Raw genomic sequence first — 15011 nt, 5'->3', positions numbered from 1 at the left:
AAAAAAAAAGGATTGAGATAGTTAGCTTATTGTGCCAGCCTGGCCAATAAACACATGTGGGATTAATTGAAGGGCAGAGAGATAAATGACTTGGTGAGCCTCGTCTTTCTTGTCTCTCGCTCTTTAATCATTGGACCAGTGTGTGGCTGCCTTGCTTGCTCTGTGCCTCAATTTGCAAGCTACACTACCTGTGGGACACCTAACCTGTGGACTGTGTCACTGTAATTTGAGGTCCCTTTAAGACTTGCTTCGCCACACAATTGGAATTTGCATCTCTTGAGCTGGGTACTGTCTGTTGGTGACCTGGCTGACTGTTGGGTGACCTGCCTTGCTGTTTGCTGCCTGTGCCGGGATAGCTTGAATCTCTACAGAGGACTACCTGGCGGCCCTCAAGACTTGAAGGCCTGCCAGTGTTTCACAACTGTCTAACACATTTGAATTGTACTGAGCCATTTGTACTGCTTTATAATTTAACTGTTTATTTCTTGTGTTATCTATCTATCTATCTATCTATCTATCTATCTATCTATCTATCTATCTAATTACTAACAATCTGGTTTGTCTCTCTAGAGAACCCTAACACAAGGATTTATAAATTTGCAAGGGGACATGGAGGAGAGAAGGTGGGAGAGGGAGAAAAAATTAGGAGCTGATACAAAGGGCTCAAGTAGAAAGAAAATGTTTTGCAAAGGATGATGACAGCATAAGAGCTGTAAGAGTCCCCAGTAAAGTAAAAGGGAAAAAAAAAAAAAAGACAGAAATGAAGCTAAGGGACTTAAAAGATGAGATGACAGAACCATGAAGACTTAGGATCAGACCTTAAAATACAGCTGTATGGCAAAAGAGATGGAAAGGCTGATATGAGGGGACAGGGAACACAGGAAGAAACAGTGGGTGAAAATAATTCAAAGACAAAATGATGAACAATGTCAAATCTTACCAAGAGGTCAGGATGGTGACCATAAACATCCAGAAAATGTAGCAACATGAAAGTCATTAATAATAGTGAGAACTGCTTCTGATCAAGTGCAAAAAGACTGGAGAGTCTAAGTCTGGAAAGTAGAAAGGTGAAAACTAGCCAATGCAGACTTATGTTTGCTTGTTCATTATAGAGGTCAGAGGAGGTAGGGCTGAAGAATGTGTTTTGTTTTGTTTTAAATTAAAAAGCAAACTTTCAACACAGGGAATCCAGGGCGGATGATCCCTTCAGGACCAGTGGTGAGAGTGAAGATACCAGGAGGGTAGAGTAGAAAAGGGGAACTGATTATAAGGATCTACATGTGACCTCCTCCCTGGGGTACGGACAACAGAAAAGTGGGTGAAGAGACACGTCGGACCGAGTAAGATATGACAAAATAGTAATTTATAAATTACCAAGGGTTCATGAGGGAGGGGAGATAATGAGGATCTAATGACAGGAGCTTACCTGGAGAGCAAAATGTTTTGAGAATAAGGGTAAAGAATGTGCAAATGTGCTTTACACAATTGATGTATGTATGGATTGTGATAAGAGTTGTATGAGCCCCCAATAAAATGATTTTTTTAAAAAGCAAACTTTAATTTCTAAACATACGCTCCCCATTAAGTTTAAGATGACACAGTCATAAGTGATGAAGCCAGCACTTAGCCACGCCTAAAGGAACTGATGGCCTGCCAAATGCAGTCTTTTTTAAAAAAATGATTAAGAAACATTTCCCATGCAAACTCTCACAAAATTGCCCTGGTTTGATGTGAAGGACTCTGGTGAAGGTATCCAGGTGTTTTATGCTAGAGCTTTGATTAACTTTTCTAAAACTCACATAAGAAGCATAGTTTATTATTCTACGGTCTCCAAAGAAGTCTACAATCAGAATGCCTTTAGCATCCAAAAAATTTGTGGCCATGACCTTTGCTGTTGAATGAATGGTCTGCTTTGACTTTAAATGGGCTACTTCCACTTCTTGATAACCTTTCCTTTGTTTCATCTTGTTACAATTCTTCAAAGAAATGCTTCCGATCTTTAACCAACAGTATAAAATGTCCACTGAGAACTCTGCTCTCGCTGCAGCTGATCTGAGTGCAACAGCTTTGGAACCGACTAAAACAGAAAAGTTTGCTCAACGTTAAATTTCTCAGTGAGAACAGTAGGCTGACTCTACTGAGATGTCTCTGGTATTGGCTATTGTTTCTGCTTTTCATCATCCATGCTCTTCAATTAGGGTACAAGAGCAATTCTTACGGTGCAAATTGATGTGGATGGTCTGCCTCTCTGGGCTTCCTCTTCACATTGTCTCGCCCATTTTTAAAACGAGTTGCCCATTTATAAACCTCTGATTCCTCTGAGGCACTTTCCCCAGAAACTTGTCGTAAAGCAGCAATGACTTCACTATTCTTCCACCCAAGCTTCACCATAAACTTGATGTTTCTTTTTATTTCTATTTTAGCAGTACTCATGTTGCTCTGATAGGGGCCCTTTTTAACCCGGTGTGTTTTTCTTTTCAGCGCCTCAAACAAAATCCTGTTCAGACTCAAATGATGTATTAAAGATGGGAACTCCTGTCCAAAAGGCTCCTTTTCTTTCTTAGACTATAAATGTAGATTTGAGGTCTCCTTTAATCTGAGATATTTGGAATTCTGCACTAGGGAAATAAAACACAAGTCTAGAACATCAAAGAGAACCTAGGTTCAGGAGAGGTGTATCAGAGGGCTGTTTCCTACATGTTTTGTGTCCTCAGTTATTGTTCACAGGACTCTGAGAAGCTGGAGGAATATGCAGGCGCAGACTCAAAGCCTGGCTTGATATCTGACTTTGTGGGAAAGGATTGTACATCATGGGGCGGAGCCCTGTGCCCCCCCATGCCGCCTGGACAGAACCCAGGGAGTGACTTCCCGGGAGTATCCATGTCAGGGAAAGTTGTTTTGTTTTGTTAACAAGGGAAAGACTTAAATACAATTCAAATCTTGATACCACTAAAAGGGGGTAGCAGGAAATCTCCATGCTCAGTGTAAACAGAGCTCAATCAATTAAGAAATCAAGTTGTACGAAGCAACAACTCATGGATTGTAGTTAAATTCTCTGGCATTGGATAAATTATTGTTATCTATGCAATCGCCTTATACCCCAGGGGGATGACTGACAATGTTTTTCTTTTTTGCTTCTTTGGTTGTTGGTCTTGTGGGTTTTTGTTCTTGTCATACTATGACCACCAAAGTAAACCGGAGTCATTCATAACCATGGACAAGCAGATGGATTCTGGGCTCCCACTTAACTCTAGCCTCAGTGCAAAAACAGTTACTTCGTATAGCATAGCCCTGCTTGGCACTGGCCTTCATGAAATGATCACTGCAGATCAGCGTGCTATAGCAAAGTGTGGTGACTAAAGTAGATGGTGCCCGGCTATCAATTTGAATAGGCTCTGGAGTCTTAAAGGCTTGTATTTAACCAAACAGCCACTTAGATGGGAGAGAGCCCTAGAACTGATTTTAAAAGTGATTTAACCATGGAAGTGTATGATATGTGAATACTTTATCAAGAAAACTACTTAAACCCAATGTCTAATGGTTATAGAAAACTACTAACAACAAACAAACAAAAAAAACCTTAACTAATGGTTATCATGCTTAGGGGCATTGAGTTTATGTTAATGGTGATGAATACTTTGGGTCAAAAAAGGATTCGATAATGGTTGTACAACCCAAAGAGTATAACCAATGGTACTAAGTTATACATGTAGAAGCTGTGGAAATGGAGACTGTCTTGTTGCGTATCTCTTTGCCACAATTAGAAAAACAATGAGTACAAGGAAGAAAATATTCTAGAATTGAATATGGTGAAAATTGTACAAGTCTTCTTGATATGATTGAATTGTATATGTGCATGAAGTGCTAATAACTGTTAGAAACATAAAAAGATATCTTCTAAAAAGATAAAAATTAAAACAAAGGAGGTGACTAGCAAAACAGAGGAGAGAAGGTATGGTCTATAATGGAGGCTCCTAAAAGGATGGGAGGGCGGGAACTGTGGACAGAGAACCCTCTATTCTAACAGAAATGAAGGAAGGGTGCTGTGGACTCCACTATGCGTTACTGAGGTAACTAAATTTTCCCTGTGCAGGTAGGTATTTGTCGAGAGGACTGGAGCTGTGAGAAGCCAATTCTGAAGTAGTCACAGTGCAGTGTCGAACTGCAGTTTTAGGGTTCAGATGAGTTTAGTCCTCATCAGGGAGGGATGTTCATTGCAACAAATCTGTCTTACTGCATGATTTTCTTCAAGCTTGGAGAAGGCATTTAGTAGGATCTTTCCACCCCAAATCTGTTCTGCTCTTTGGGCCTTTGGTTCCGACAGACTCCTCTTGTACCCAACTCTTAGATGCCCCTTGGGAAACCAGAAACATGCCTGTACGTCAAATCTGTTTAGATATGTACCTACCCCATGCTTTTGGTTAAGGCTGTAATAACTTGTAAGGAGCCCTGGTAACCCAGGGGGTTAAATGTTGGCTAATAACTTTAATCTCCAAGGTTCAAATCTACCACTTGCTTTGAGGGAGAAAGAAGAGGCTGTTTACTATGGTAAGATTTGGTCTCAGAAACCCAATGGCATAGTTAAAAAAATTTTCCCAACAGTTTTATGGGCATATAATTTACATATTATAAAACTGAATAGTTCAAACATATCAAGGTACAGTTCAACTCTTCCCTATGTGGTCCCAGAGTCAGAATCTGCACAGTAGCAGTGATTCATTTTATTTTTTATCTTGCTGTCTAGAGAAAGTCAGAAACATATTTTAATCGTTATTACTTATTAAAATTCTACTTAAAGATATTGCAGGAGGTTCATATTACATGTGCTTAGAGTATCATCACTGCAGACACTTAAAACCCCAAATTCACTGTTGTCAAATTGATTCGGACTCATCAATCCCCTGGAGGACAGAGTAGAACTGCCCTTTACGCTTCTAACTAAAGCTGTGACTCTGCAGGAACGGCCAGCCTTAGCTTTCTTCTCAGGCATGGATAAACAGAGGGATCCAGGGCGGATGAGCCCTTCAGGACCAATGGTGAGAGTGGCGATGCCAGGAGGGTCAAGGGAGGGTGGGGTAGACAGATTACAGGGATATACATAAAACCCACTGGGGATGGACAACAGAAAAATGGGTGAAGGGAAATGTCGAACAGTGTAAGATATGACAAAATAATAATTCATAAATGATCAAGGGTTCATGAGGCCGGAGGGAGCGGGGAGGAAGGGGGAGAATGAGGAGCTGATGCTAGGGGCTTAAGTGGAAAACAAATGTTTAGAGAATGACGAGGGTAATGAATGTACAAATGTGTTTTATACAATGGATGTATGTATGGATTATGATGAGCTGTATGAGCCCCCAATAACATGATTTTTAAAAACCCCAAAAAACCAAAGACTATCGGATTTGCAGCCTAACTTATAACCCACTATGTATGCCACCAAGACTCCTTTGGAGGCACATAGGCCAGGAATTCAAATCCATTTATCAAATACCTATTCCATGAGGCTACACAGTAATGAAGAGAGAAGCTATTGAGGATCTTGGCAGGCTGAAAGAGATGGAGCAGAAGTGTGTGCCCTCAAAGTGGGTCTGGGTGAGATGAAACTGATCAAGAACCCTAGTCACCTTTGTGTGATTTAAGTGTGGGTCTATTTCTATAGAGTTACAGTCTCAGAAACCCACAGGAGCAGTTCTACCCTGTCCTATGGGTCACTGTGAGTAGGAATCAACTCAATGGCTGTGAGTTTGGGTTTTGTTTTTTTGCTTCAGAGAGAGCACTCTTCCCCTCACATAAAAAAACAAATGCGCCTCTTGATCTTTGATTTTACTTGACGAGCTTTTGGGGGAGACAAGGTGATGATGGAACTTCCACTGGTTTGACAGATGTTTGGTTTCCGGGTTTTAAGAATAGCACCAAGTCTCATCACCAGTAATGACCTTGAGGTAAAAAAAAAGTCTGGGTCCCTTTGGAGCTGTTTTTTCAAAGCACAACATGTTTCTACTCGACACTCTTTTCCCTCAACAGTCAGAACCGAGGCACAAATTTCACAGTCACCCTTCTCATTCTCAAATCTTCGGTTAAAATTCGCTGAACTGAGCTCCAAGATAGTCCAGGTAACTTTCCCATCCCTTAAATGGTCCTTTCTTATGTCGATCTTCAAGCACAAGTGCATGAATTTTGTGCACCTTTTCATCCATTCGGAGAGTTGACTGATGTCCAGAGCAAGGTTTGTCATTAATCAACATTACACCTTTTTTGAAAATCATTCATACAGTTGAGTTTTTCCCAAAGCGTTGTCTGTGCAAGCTGTGTTCAACATCACAACAGTTTCTGCGGTATTTTTCCCAAGCGGCAAACACAATTTCATAGCCACACAATGTTCTCTTAAATCAGCCATCACATCTGATGCCAGGGGCTTAAGTGGAGAGCGCAAATGTTTTGAGAATGATGAGGGCAATGAATGTACAGATGTGCTTTACACAATTGATGTATGTATGGATTGCGATAAGTTGAAAAATGCATACTATGAACGCTGTATTCAGAGTTTTCTGTTTTTTGGGGGGTATCCCCTTGTAAGGCCAGCACTCTGAACCCACCAGTGGTTCTGCAGAAGATGAGGCTTTCTGCGCCAATATTTAGTCTCAGAAACCCACTGTGTCAGTTCTACTCTGTCCTATAACATCATTGAGTGAGAATGGACTGAGGCAGTTAAAGTATGGATATACCATGGCCCTGGCAGCACACTACAGTTAGCAAAATAAGAGACCCTGCTCCCACGGAACTCAGAAGTCTAGTCTACCTGTACAATACGAAGTATTATAATAAGTTCCAGTGCCACAGTGGATTTAGTGTTAGGATGAGGTCTGAGGTTCAAACCCACCAGTGGCTCCTTGAGCAAAAGATGAGGCTGTCTGGTCCCCTAAAGACTGCCTCGAAAATACTCAGAAGAACCTCTACTCTGACCCACAGGGTTAGTAAATTGCAATCAATTGCAGTAGGTTAAGCATTATAGTGCTTGGCGGGACCTAGGGTCAGCAGTGATGAATAGAACACAGAAGTTCAGGTCTGTCCACTAACACCCAGTGATCCAGTTGTGAGATACCCAGGCCAACGAGAGGACCAAGGCCCTCACGTCAACAGCACCAGTTCGTTACCAGTTGTTAGCTAAAGCAGGTGAGTCACCAAGCTATATTGGAAGGACCAGATTAATCCATAAGGACCCTAACACTGACCATCTGCGGTGCTCCCTCCTTGTTGGAATGATGTATGACAATTTTATACATGTATATACATATATATGGACTTTAAAATGTCGTGGGAAAAATTCATTACCTTTTAATTCCCTGTAGCCACAAACTTTTTTTAAGATACCTTGAGTGTGTGTCTATATGTATGTACATATTTATATATAATATCACACACAACTAGCAATCTATGACATAATGTCTTCTTAAATAAAAAGCCCACCTACTACCATCAAGTTGATTCTGACTCATACTAACCCTATATAGGGTTTCTGACTGTGTAAATCTTTAAAGGAGCAAACAGCCTCATCTTCCTCTCTCAAATCAGCTGGTGGGCTTGAACTGCCCTCCTTGTAGTTTGCAGGCCAACACCTAACCCACACCACCAGATAACCAGGCTTTTGAAGTGGACTATTGTTGCTGAGTCAGATCGCACTCGACCTCGCAATTGTTATGGCTAGGTACTGTTGGTGAGTTCCGACCTAGAGAGACTAACCGTACAACTGAACCAACATCACCGGGTCTTGCCTCAACCTCACAATTGTCGTGATTGATCCTATTGTCACAGCCATTGTGCCAATCCATCTCATGAAGGGGCTTCCTCTTGTGAGGAAGGTGAATAGATTTCAGCAGAGCTTTTAGACTAAGACAAATTATGAAGAAGGAATAGGCTGTCTACGTCTGAGAAATTAGTCACTGAAAACCCTAAGAAAATGCACTATTAGTCATCGAATGCACAAGGTGGCAAATGCAATTTTAGCAGAATGAGACAAAATGGGAGTACAGAATTTTTAGTAGATGTGGGGTACTAACATTTTTATGATATAAGTTATTTTTCTTTTAAAATATTTATTTTTCTGTTTAAAATCATTTTATTGGGGGCTCATACAACTCATCACAATCCATAAAAAGTATTACAGATATTTTACAACAGAGAAAATATATCAATTTGTTTCAATAATAAATTAAATTTCTGGTCTTCCAAAATGAAAATTTGACTCTTACCAAATTTTCCTTAAATGGCTACTTAAATTTTATTTTATAATAATTACGAGGGTTTCAATAATAAATGATATAAAAAGTGGACAATTCCCCACGCCCCTTGGGGAAATCGCAGGGGTCAGCACATCCAGAGTGCAATGGTAAGCCTGGCCCTGGGAAAACCACCTTTGTGATCATTGTATCTCCCCTTTCAGGTAAGTATAAGTGAACATTAATAAAAGTAATAAAACTTCATGATCAGACAACAAGCATTACAACAATTTACTATATTTTATTTACACAAGCCTAGTCATTACACAGTAAAATTTTCAGTTGCATGCTTTGACGACACACTGATGTCTGTGTGGCAGCATTGTCATAGGACTGGTCTCTGCATGTAGAACAATTCATTTTCCAAATGCCACCTAAGTAGTTGTGGTAGTTACATAAGCGTTTGTCAATTTGAGAGGATTTAGAGTGAAAGCGTGGGGTCTAGCGTGGAGAATCAGGTGACAGCCAATGAGGCCTCTGAGTGGGTAGGGCTTTCTCCTGAGGATTCAGGGAACTACTGCATTCCTCCTTGGAGGCAAGAGACTCCTCCCCCACCCCACCCAATGGCCTGTGATCTTCCTGCATTCAGCATCATTGCATGTGTTTAGTGAGTCTGAAGAGTTTTACAGATTAGTATCGGACATATGGGCTAATGTTGGACTTATGGACTTGATCTGGTCAATTGTTTTTCTCCTGTAAAGATGGACAGCTCCAGACACCCCCCAGGGGAATTCTGTCTCATGGGGTTACTGTCCGTATTGACTCGCAGCAGTATTTTTTCCCTTTAACTTACTAGTAATTTCAGCACTAGTACACAAATTTGTACCCATTAAACTCGAGCACCCAATGAAGGAATTGTTTTCAGATTCACTACATTTAAAAATCCAAGTACATTTGGGAATTGTCTTTTTTTCAAATTGTTTTATTACGGACTCATACAACTCTTATCACAATCCATACATACATCAATTGTGTAAAGCACATCTGTACATTCATCATTCTCAAAACATTTGCTCTCCACTTAAGCCCTTGGCATCAGGTCCTCATTTTTCCCCTCCCTCATGAACCCTTGATAATTTATAAATTATTATTTTGTCATATCTTGCCCTGTCCAACGTCTCCCTTCACCCCTTTTCTATTGTCCATCCCCCAGGAGGAGGTCACCTGTAGATCCTTGTAATCGGTTCCCAGGGAATTGTCTTTAGGGATTCACAAATCCTTTCCATCTTCTGTGAGCTTTTGGTTTTGCATTCCACTTGGTTGCTGCCATCTCATTTGACCTGGAAGCAAAACTTTGCCACTTTTAAATATGGTTCTATGGCCAGTGCGATCACGAGGTGCCCAAGGGACCAGGTATAAGGCATCATGCAAAAAAAAAAGATATAAGTGTGTGTATGTATGTGTATATATGTATATATATATCATATTAAATGAAGGGGGAAGTGCAGAGTGGAGACCCAAGGCCCAAGTGTCGACCAATGGAGATCCCCTCATAGAGGGGTTTAGGAGAGGAGATGGGTTAATTAGGGTGTGAGGTAGTATCGCTGAAGAACACAGCTTTCCCCCAGATCCTGGATGCTTCCTCCCCCCAACTACCATGATCCGAATTCTACCTTGCAGGGCTGGATAGGACAGAGGCTGTACACTGGTGCATATGAGGGTTGGAGGTACAGGGAATCCAGGGTGGATGATACCTTCAGGACCAAGGGTGTGAGGGATGATGCTGGGAAAGTGGAGGGTGAGTGGGTTGGAAAGGGGGAACTGATTACAAGGATCCACATGTGACCTCTTCCCTGGGAGAGGGACAGCAGAGAAGGGGGGAAGGGAGACTCCGGATAGGGCAAGATAAGACAAAATAACGATGTATAAATTACCAAGGGCATATGAGGGAGGGGGGAAGGGGGAGGGAGGGGGAAAAAAAAAAGAGGACCTGATGCAAGGGGCTTAAGTGGAGAGCAAATGCCTTGAGAATGATTGGGGCAGTGTGCTTTATACAATTGATGTATGTATATGTATGGATTGTGGTAAGAGTTGTATGAGTCCCTAATAAAATGTAAAAGAAGAAAAGAGAAAAAAATGATTAGGGCAAAGACTGTACAGATGTGCTTTATACAATTGATGTATGTATATGTATGAACTGTGAAAAGAATTGTATGAGCCCCAATAAATTGTTAAAAAAAATAAAAATATTACATCTAATCTGAGTATCAACATACCATATATATTTGTGTGTAAGCCAAGTTTTCCAGCATATTTTAAATGCAGTTTTTGTGGAAAAATTAGGTGCCTCAGCTGATATTCAGGTCGGTTTATACTCGAGTATATACGGTATTTATATTTCAAAATTGTTAAGGGAAAAATGATTTTAAACATGTGATTTTATTCCTCAGGTATGAGACAAGCAAAATAAATACTTAAAAAGAGCATTTGGCTTTGAGGTTGCCCAGTGAATGGTGACCTGGCACTATCATACCTTTCTATTTTAATGCCTTCCTTGCTTCATTATTTTATGTATAAATCTGGTAGGTGTGGCTGTTGTCAAGGAATATTATCAGTATATTTGCCCTCTTACCAACCCTGTTGTGCAGAACCGTCATTTAAGAGTTGAATCTAAGTCAACAATTCATGTACTGTGGTTCATAGCTGGCTTATACTCATAATTTCCTTTTCGCAAGTGTTTTAAACTCGAGATCCCTGGCTATGACACTATCAATGCACAGTGGTTACACACTGGGCTATTTATGAGTCAAGCAGCTGGAAACCACCAGTTAGCTCCACAAGAAAAGGGTGAGGCTTTCTACTCCTATGCACATTTGCAGGTTTCGAGACGCACAGGGGCAATTCTACCCCACCCTATAGGGTGGCTGAGTCAATATTGAATTGATGGCAAAGGAAGTGATGCCCTCGTGGAATGATTGATAATGTTCTCAAACATAACATTGATGTCTTAGGTAAACCAGAGGCATATTGTGGTAGTTAGGTAATTTTATGTGAATTTGATGTTTAAATATATAGGGGTGGAATACAACCTGTGAATCAGGTCAGCCTGATGCTGTCTCCTTGGGGGAGTGGTCTTTTATAAGTCTTTGGAAACCTACCCCTCTTCCTGCCACTGTCTTCCAGCTTGCTGGGATTCTGGTGGCCACCCTCAATTGTTGGGTGTCCTGCCATGTCCCCACTGCCCTTGGATCCACAAGACTCTGCACCCACTGGCCTGTGGTCTTCCTGTATTCGGCATCACTGCATGTGGCTGCTACAGACATAAGTCTTATGGACTTGAGTTGGACCAGGCTGGACCGCTCTCTTGATATATTATTTCTTGATATAAAACTTTTATACATGCCATTGGATGTGTTTCCCTAGTAATATGTAAACCATATATGCATGAATAGATTTGGGCTTGCACTTAATTCTAACCCCATCAAAAAACAATTAGTTCTTACGACATGGCCTGGATGCTTGATGCTCACTTTCATGAAGAGCTCACTGAAGATGCGTGTGCTGTAGCAAAGTGCATCTAGTGGAGAAACTAGATGGTGCCTGGCAATCACAAAGAAGTGTCTGGGGCCTTAAAGACTTGTTTTCAAACTAGCAGCCATCTAAGTGAGGTGTCAACTTAGCTCACATGGAAGCACACTAGCTTGTATGATCCAAGGATTGTAATATAGTCCAAATCTAAAGAAGAAAATGCTATCAGAGCTTAAATTATGAACCCTGGTTTGCAGAAGGCTAGGGATAACAATGGAAGTCCAAAATCCATTTGCAAGGTCCACACGTGGATTTGGCTTCCTATGAATCTCAAATCACAGTTGGAGTGACAAGCTGTTATCAGAGCAGTGTAGTCTATTATGACACATGTAGCTAGGCTCTGCAGAAGAAAGCAACAGGATGGGCAGTTTGGGGGAACCTGGGAGAGTGGGAGGTGGAGGGAAAAAAAGGTAGAGGTGTTTGTTCATCCAGCCTATCTTATTTAGACCTGCGGATATAATAACATGCAAAAAACAAGACAGAGCAAAACCAAGCAACAAAATAACAGCACCAAGCCAATGACATCTGTGTAGATCACCACCAAATCCAACAAGTCCCTGTGCTTCAGCAGTCTATGTCTATCCAGCCATGCACAGCAGTCAGAGTAGGATGAGTGTCCTTTGGTCTCTGCCACAAATAATCCTGTACTCCCAGTAACAGCAGCCAATGTAAACAAGCATGTTCCGATAAAATTACAACTTTCTATTTCACATCATGATTTTGACTGCACACTTGTCCAGTCATTTTCTTGGGTGTGCATTAAACTAAAAAACTAAGTTGCCTGCTGGAGGCTGTACAAAGTTTCTCAAATCAAATAACATAGGTTTTATCTTCGTATCTACCGGCAGTGCTATGCCTGCTACAAAGATATGATCTGCAAGCTATAATTTGCATATAGTTAACAAATTTTCTAACTATAATATGTAGAATAAGTTAAAACCCCCAAATGTACTTGGATGAGCAAATCGCCAAATTTAGCAGCAAACTCCCCAGAAATACAGTACATCCAATATATACTTTGGAAGCTATAGTTTCAAAGAGCTGTGCACTATGCTGTACCTTTAAGACTCACTAGAAGTTTGGAAACTCAGGAAACAATGAAAATCAAACTTGGGATATTGGAAAGTATGTTTTTTTACTCTATTTTGCATAATTATGACACTTGGGACATTAATATTTACAAGCTGAAAGATCTTTTTCCATTAAAGTATACAGCTACTTGCGTGTAAGTAAACCTTCAGGTGATAAATGTACTGACAAAATGCAGTGTGAGGTGAAATTGTTCGGTAAGGTTGCTCTGCCCACCTTTATAATTCCCATCAGATGACTTGGTGAGACTGAGCAAATATGGTATGTGAAAGACTTAGCAAGTATCTGGGCTGGTTTGTAAAATGCAGTGCAGCCTTTGGGCACTAACAACTGTAAAGGAGCTATGTAACCCTTCAAAGACAAAAAAACAAGCAGCAGAAACATTCCTGGCCAGCTATAAGCCCACAGAACTATATCCTTATTGCTCCTGTTAACACACCCATACTTTTTTAGTCTTAATTATGTGATGCATTGGGTTAATCTGTTACACAGGTCCTGAAAAGCAAAGATGTTACAAATGAAAGCATGGTCCAAGTCATGGTATTTACAATTGTTTCATATGCATGTGAAAGCGGGGATGTGAAAGAGACCTAAGACTCAGTGTGTTCCCTGGTACAGATAGGAACTGGGAACAGGTAATCCAGGACAGGCGATCCCTCAGGACCAGTGTAGGGAGGGTAGAGTGAAAATAGGGTAGAAAGGGGGAGCTGATTGCAAGGATCTATTTATAACCTCCTCCCTGTGGGATGAACAGAAAAGTGGGTGAAGGGAGATGTCGGACAGTGTAAGACATGACAAAATTATTAATAATCAAGGGTTCATGAGGGAGGGAAAAAAATGAGGAGCTGATACCAAGGGCTTAAGTGGAGAGCAAAATGTATTGAGAATGAGGGCAACGAATGTACAACTGTGCTTTACACAATTGATGTATGGAGTGTGATGAGAGTTTTGAGTCCCCAATAAAATGATTTTAAAAAAAGAATGTATTCAAATTGTGCTAGAGTACCATGGACTGCTAAAAGGACAACCACATGTCTTGGAGTAAGTTATGACCAGAGTACTTCTCAGAAGGATGGGGAGACCTGCTTTACTTTGGACATGTTTTCAAAAGGACATCAGGGTTGGTAAAGTAGAAGGGCAGTGACATATTGGAAGACTTTTAAGGTATAGAACAATGGTAAGGTACTGCTGAGTTCTGTGGTGCATAAAGTTATGGGTCAGAAATGACTCAGTGGCACCCAATAACAGGAGTTGTGTGTGGACACTGCTCAATTGAGACTGAGCTCAGAAGAGTACGGAAAGCCTGTCCCATGGGAATCACCTTTGGGAGCTGTCAGGTAGACTTTACTCCCTTGTTCCTCAGGCAGTAAGAACAAGGACTCAAAGGAAATCAGTGGCTAGGTCAGAATGAGGTGGGAGTCGAGGATGAGACTGTTCCAAGACCAGAACGCCATGCTAATAAAGTGAACAGAGGGATCTGGCTCATCCCCAGTGACTCACAGCCCAATTCTCAAAAGCCATAAACCCATAAAAAGGGTTTTTAATGACTAAACTCTGGGAATTGAGAACCCCCCCCAAAGGACCAATCATGGTTAGACTAGCAGCATATAAAGCGAGCAAATTGAAAAACAAACCAACACTGTTTTGAGGTTAAAACACAAGTTTATTGAGAATTTAACAATTCAAAACCAGTAACTTCAAGATCCACCTACATGATAGGCCAAGGCTCAATGATCAGACATTTATATAGGGTTCAGACAAAGTGCAAGGCTCACATTTTTGGGAAGTTGGAGGTTGAGACCTGTCTCAGTGGGGGAAATTATGTGCTAATAGCTGGGTCTGCAGCTGGTGGTGACAGGGAGCAGTTGTCCCCAAATCCAGCGGCCAACAGGATGCTAGGAACTGATTACTAGATGAAGTCCTACCACTTGTTAGTTTAAGGGAGCCAAGGTGTCAGCTCCTGTTCTCTGCCTTAAAAGCATCTCGAACACTGAGGCCTCTCACTTATCAAAAGTTGGTATCAAATAACCAGTTTTCTGAGGTGAGACAGCGGGCTCAACTACCTTAACAAGAGCCCCAAAATGCATGGAATATTAAAAAAAAAAAAAGGGCAGG

General features: G+C 41.1%; 1 protein-coding gene, 1 non-coding gene and 1 pseudogene across 2 annotated transcripts in view; all 3 read right to left on the bottom strand.

Moving 5' to 3' along the window:
- Nucleotides 1-15011, bottom strand: part of MATR3 (matrin 3) — a 58264-nt gene that overhangs the window by 37549 nt on the left and 5704 nt on the right. The window lies entirely within an intron of this gene.
- Nucleotides 2685-2887, bottom strand: LOC142442026 (small nucleolar RNA SNORA73 family). The gene has a single exon (XR_012783291.1). It is a non-coding gene; the product is annotated as a small nucleolar RNA SNORA73 family (small nucleolar RNA).
- Nucleotides 8319-8451, bottom strand: LOC142441813 (U1 spliceosomal RNA; annotated as a pseudogene).

Source organism: Tenrec ecaudatus, chromosome 2, assembly GCF_050624435.1.
Source record: "Tenrec ecaudatus isolate mTenEca1 chromosome 2, mTenEca1.hap1, whole genome shotgun sequence".
Lineage (NCBI taxonomy): Eukaryota > Metazoa > Chordata > Mammalia > Afrosoricida > Tenrecidae > Tenrec > Tenrec ecaudatus.
The sequence above is the reverse complement of the archived record's forward strand: the minus strand, read 5'-3'. Positions and strand labels throughout refer to the sequence as shown.